Source organism: Pantherophis guttatus, chromosome 5 (genome assembly GCF_059756535.1).
Source record: "Pantherophis guttatus breed Tessera chromosome 5, ASM5975653v1, whole genome shotgun sequence".
In the NCBI taxonomy this organism is placed as follows: Eukaryota; Metazoa; Chordata; class Lepidosauria; order Squamata; family Colubridae; genus Pantherophis; species Pantherophis guttatus.
The window spans coordinates 84,494,714-84,500,713 of record NC_142067.1 but is presented as its reverse complement, the minus strand read 5'-3'; the positions used below and the strand labels follow the sequence as shown (position 1 = coordinate 84,500,713).

The 6,000-nt window shown below is 44.9% G+C and overlaps 1 long non-coding RNA gene across 1 annotated transcript in view; it reads left to right on the top strand.

Annotated features, from left to right (window-relative positions):
• The first annotated feature begins 2,622 nt into the window (after positions 1-2,622).
• LOC148113494 (uncharacterized) overlaps positions 2,623-6,000 on the top strand; it is a 36,501-nt gene continuing 33,123 nt past the window's right edge. The window contains exon 1 of the long non-coding RNA XR_015734508.1: positions 2,623-2,797. This is a non-coding gene — a long non-coding RNA (uncharacterized LOC148113494). The remainder of the gene's footprint in view (positions 2,798-6,000) is intronic.

Below are 6,000 nucleotides of genomic sequence, written 5' to 3'. Positions count from 1 at the left end.
TTTGGGGGGTGGTAATGTTCACATTTTGGGGTTGTGGGCTGATTGTCCTTTATAACTTTAGACATAGTGTACAGCACACTGAGTAGGTAATATGAACACTATTCATGAATCCTGACGATTGAGAAGTTGGACTAAAAAATGAAAAAAAAACTATAAAACTACAGTATGTTAATAGAAAGTAGAAAACATAATGTCAGAGTTGATGCTGGAATCCCCTCAGTTAATTTCAACATCCACTTCGGTATTGGCCTGCCTGGTATAGTTCAAGAGTTCCTGGCAGCCTGGAACTGTTCTAACTGGTCTGTTCTAACTGGTCTCAAAGCTGATTCATGTTGCTGATCATAAACACAGTTTGTGTTTTAAACAAGTATTCCATGAGTAAATTATCTTGTAATGACCCTATTGTCATGAATGGATGCATGATTAAGGTTTGATTGCAATCATTCTCCATTGTCATTGATCTGATAAGAGAAATGAGTCCAAAGGAGGGATGGGAGCAGAGGTGGGTTCTAAATTTTTTTACTACTGGTTCTGTGGGCGTGGCTTATTTTGTGGGTGTGGCTTGATGGTCATGTGACAATTCTTTAGGATTTAGCAGAGGTACTGGTCTACCAGGCTTTTAACTGCTTGCAGAGCTGTACCGGTCTACCCATTTATTTTTGCAGGCACTGGTCTACCCATTTATTTTTGCAGGCACTGGGCTACTCATGTATTTTTGCAGGCACTGGTCTATCTATTTATTTTTGCAGACACTGGTCTACTCATGTATTTTTGCAGGCACTGGTCTACCCATTTATTTTTGCAGGCACCGGGGGGGGGGCAGAACCGGTTCGGTGACATCATATCGTCACTGCTACTGGCTTGGCGGAACTGGGCGGAACCAGGAGGAACTCACCACTGGATGGGAGTGGAGAAAGTGTTTCAGGAGCGACCTTCCCTAATTGGCTGGAAAATGAAGACAAGGAAGGTGGGAGGTGTTTTCAGACTTGCAAGTTTCTATTACTGAAACTTTATAATAACTGAAATCTTATCATGAAAGTAGTATTACTACTCATAGAAAAAGGAAGGAAATTAAGAGGATGGACTGAATAAATCAAAATAACTAAATAAATAATGTCAATCAAAGAATTCTGGCTGGCAGGAGAAGAGTCTTCTGCAATTGCTCTTGCCCTCTGGAACATCATGCCTCCCCAAAGTGAGAACTACATCCATCTACTCCATCTTTTTCTTAAGCCAAGTCCAGCCTTTTCTTAAACAACTGCTGCCTGATATGAGTGTCTGCTTGCTTTAGCTGAGCAGGTAGGTAATCATTGGGCCTTGGTGTCCCTGATGGGTGTATATAGTCTTGAAGATCATTTTTTCATACAGTAACTATACAGCCTCTACATCATGTTCTTGCAAAAGAGGTGTATAGTTTAATCAAAGTTGCCCTTCAGTTGTGAAGATAGAAGTAAGATCTCATTAAACTATCAATTAAATTCAGTGGCTAGCAATCTTAAAAGTCTGATAAATAAAATAAAACTTTTTGAAAGATCTTAATTTTTAAGTGAAAGTAAAAATTAATTTGGTTCCTCATTAGGAAATGGCATGCAGAGATCAATAAATATCAGTTAAAGGGGCAGAGAGTGATTGTGGGGTGTGCACAGACAATAGTTTGTCTGGAACCATTTAATTTTTAAACAGGAAACTACTGGCCAGTTTAAAAACTGTTTTGGACGAACTGGCAAATAATAAGAGATAAAAATTTGAAGCATGGAGAGGTACACACTTTGCTGGGGGAGAAATAGATTAGCGAAAGCATGGGTTGATCTTGTTTCATTAACCTGCTTCCATGCTTTGAAAATGTCCAAAATATTTGGATGGAAATGTCACTGTACTTGAACTTTCAAAAAGCTTTATATGCAGTTCCTCATCAAAGATTCTTGAATAAACTGAGTAGTTGTTGGACTGCAGGGAAGATTCTTCTGAAATTGACATTTGAGTGAATAACAAAACAACAACGAAGAATGGGAATAAATGGGCAATTTATACAATTATGGATGATGGAAGGTAGGAAGTAGGATTCTGCAGTTGCTTCTGCTTTCTAGAATAACAACCCCAGGGAGGTTCAGCTTGCCCTGACATCCATGTTTACATCTTAGCAACATTCAATTAGGAAGTGCACACTAAAAAGAGCATGTTATGTTATGTTGTGATATTGTGCTATGTTATTGGGTTATGTTCAGTGGTGGGATTCTGCCGGTTCTAGGGGGTTCGGCCGAACCCTTTGTTAAATTGCTGGCTCGCCTCGCCCCTTGCCCCGCCCCTCCGCACTACTATTTATTGCCAATAAATGGGGCGAGCGAGCCAGCAATTTAACAAACGGTTCAGTGTTTTTTTGTAATTTATTGGCCCCGCAGCACACCGAACCATTTGTTAAATTGCTGGCTCGCCCGCCCCTCACCCCGCCCCGCCTCCCACACGTGCGGCGCCAGCCTACCCTAGCCAGGGGTAGGCAATTGTGGCTCTTTTACAACCTGTGGACTTCAACTTCCAGAATTCTGGGAGTTGAAGGCCACAGGCTGTAAAAGAGCCACAATTGCCCACCCCTTCCCTAGCCTGAGTTCCACTGCCTGGGATCCACGTGGGCTGCCACGTGGTTCCCCACCGGCTCCGGACGCAAGAGAGCAGGATGGAGAAAGCAGTTTGCCAGAGAACACGTGAACGGCTCCATGTGGTCTGCAAGTCAGTGGCTGCTGCTTCTGTCCCCTGCTGCTTCTTGCCTGGGAGAGAAAAACTTCCAGAGCATTAAACAAAGGTAAAAGGGAAGCAGGGGGAGGGGGGGAAGAAGGAGAGAAAGAGGCTTTAATTTGCTTCACATCGGAGGCTGGACGTGAAGCAAATTTGTTTTCATTTGCTCTGTGTTCCTCTTTCATGCAAAAAAAAAAAAAAAAGCCCGATCTGATCTGGAGCCGAATGTCATTAGAAGCAATGCTGTCAGCTTGGAGCATTTCATTTCAGTCTTCAGTCTGGGCAATGAATTGAACCTCTTCCCCTAAAACAGATGCAATGTGGGTTGTTTGTTTGTTTTAGCAACGTGGATTGTTTTCCTAGGGCAGGGGTCTCCAACCTTGGCAACTTTAAGATTTGTAGACTTCAACTCCCAGAGTTCCTCAGCCAGCTTTGCTTTGCTTTGCTGGCTGAGGATTTCTGGGAGTTGAAGTCCACAAGTCTAAAAGTTGCCAGGATTGGGGACCTCTGCCCTTGACCATTTTAGGAGCAAAGTAGTGGGTTTTGCTGGCATTTAAGGAGGAAAGGAAAGGAGGGAGGAAGAGAGAGAGAGAAAAGAGAGAAAAAGAAAGAAAAAAAAGAAAGGAAGGAAGGAGGGAGGGAAGAAAGGAAGGAAGGGAGAGAGAGAGAAAGAAAGAAAGAGAAAGAAAGAAGAGAAAGGCAGGAAGGAAGGACCACAAACCATGGCACTAGACGTGGTTTCAGAAGATGCTTTGAAACAGGATAGCAATCTAGGGCTGGAAGGGACCTTGGAGGCCATCTAGTCCAACCCCCTGCTCCAGCAGGAAACCTTATTTATTTATTTATTTATTTATTTATTTATTTATTTATTTATTTATTTATTTATTTATTTATTTATTATTCAAACTTCTATACCGCCCTTCTCCTTTCGGACTCAGGGCGGTGAACAGCCAAAATAAAAACATTTATACATAACATTGCAATTAAAAATAGATTTAAAATAATTAATAAATTTGGCCCATAATTTAAAACTTGTCAATTTAAAATCAGTATCAAAATTTTTAAACCAACCCTAAAATCAAGACAGACCGGCTAACTGAAAAAAGTAAGTTTTTAGGGCCCGACGAAAAGTCCGGAGGTCGGAGATCACTCGTATCTCTGGGGGTAGATTATTCCAAAGGGTAGGTGCCACCACAGAGAAGGCTCTCCTCCTGGGGGTCGCCAGCCGGCATTGTCTGGCCGACGGCACCCTGAGGAGGCACTCTCTGTGGGAGCGAACTGGCCGGTGGGAGGCTATTGGTGGCAGAAGGCGGTCCCGTAAGTACCCTGGCCCTAAGCCATGGAGTGCTTTAAAGATGACCACCAACACCTTGAAGCGCACCCGGAAGTCCACTGGAAGCCAATGCAGCTCGCGCAGGAGAGGAGTCACATGGGAGTGCCCCGCCGCTCCCATAATCCCCCGCGCGGCCGCATTCTGCACCAGTTGGAGCCTCCGGGTGTACCCCAAGGGGAGCCCCATGTAGAGAGCGTTACAATAGTCCAGATGAGAGGTGACGAGTGCTTGAGTGAGCGTGCGTAGGGAGTCCCGGTCCAGAAAGAGGTGCAACTGGCGTATCAGGCGAACCTGATAAAAAGCCTCCCTGGCCATGGCCGTCATGTGCCCTTCTAAAGACAGCCATGCATCCAGGAGGACACCCAAGTTGCGGGCCCTCTCCGTGGGGGCCAATGATTCGCCCCCAATAACCAGCGATGGTGTCAGCTGGCTATACCGGGACGCCGGCAGCCACAGCCACTCGGTCTTGGAAGGGTTGAGTCGAAGCCTGTTTCTCCCCATCCAGACCCGCACGGCCTCCAGGCACTGGGACATCACTTCCAAGGCATCGTTGGGATGGTCTGGGGTAGAAACGTACAGCTGAGTATCATCAGCGTACTGATGAAACTCCACCCCAAAACCACGGATGATCTCACCCAGCGGCTTCACATAAATGTTGAACAGGAGGGGCGATAGGACCGACCCTTGTGGCACCCCACAAACAAGGCGCCTTGGGGTCGACCGCTGCCCCCCTGTCAACACGGATTGCGACCGGTCGGAGAGATAGGAGGAGAACCACCGCAAAACGGTGCCCCCCACTCCCAGTCCCCAGTCCCCACTCCCAGTGCCTCCCTTATATCGTCTAGATTGTTTTGGTGCTTCCAACAGAGAGGAAAATTGCCAGAAAGGAAAAGGAGTTTACTAGGACAAGGCTGCCATGCGGAGGAAGGCAGAGATAGTCCTTGACTTATGACCACAATTGAGCACAAAATTTTCGTTGCTAAACAAGAGCGTTGTTAAGTGAGTTTCACCACATTTTACTCAATCCATGACCTCTCCTGGCTCTAACAGTCATGTGCAAGCTAGATAGGGAAGAATATCTGAAGGTGTGGGTAATGTTCTAAATGTATAGAAGTTATAGTTAAATGTGTGGCAGAAAGTGGATTCTGGGTGTGTTTTTCCAAATGTAGTAAGTGAGGTTGAATGTGTATAGTTTTAAAAGAGCTCTCTGTGTGTACATACACATACAATATATATAGTAGGTAATGTATCCTTTTGTGTGCCTATATACACTCTCTACTATGTAATATGTATGTACACATATGGCATATGTACATAGGATTAAATAGTATATTTTGGGTGTTCAGTAGTAGTAAATAAATAAACAGGGAAATTGTATCTCGTTGAGACCTTTGAGGTGAGGAGAGGCCAAGCACCCTAACCCTAACCCTTGATGTGAGTGATGTCAAGTTGGCCACGCCCACCCAGTCACATGACCATCAAACCACGCCCACCAAACAAACCACGCCCACAGAACCGGTACTGGCTTGCTTGTGGGCGCTTGCATGCAATGTTTCTGCGCATGTGCAGACGCGTATGTGCAGGGACTTCCGACAAGTGGGCGGAGCCTCCCACTGCTGCCACTGGTGATCAGGCTGCGTTAGAGTGGGCTGTGATGCAGATGCTCTAAGAATCATTTCAAATTTCAGGGGTCTGAGTTCATTTCAGTCTTGTCTTTATACCCAGCTTATTTACTCTGTATGGTACATATTGCCCCAGTCTTGTCAGGAAGTTCACATTCTTACTCCCTGTTCCATGACTCCATGAAAAATGCAATCCATTGCATTCCTTATGCCCACTAATGTTCCACCTGATATCATCAGTAATATGGGTGGATTCATGAAAAGGCTAGATATGGTTGTACTATAGAGTAAGTATACTTATGACTTATTCTAATA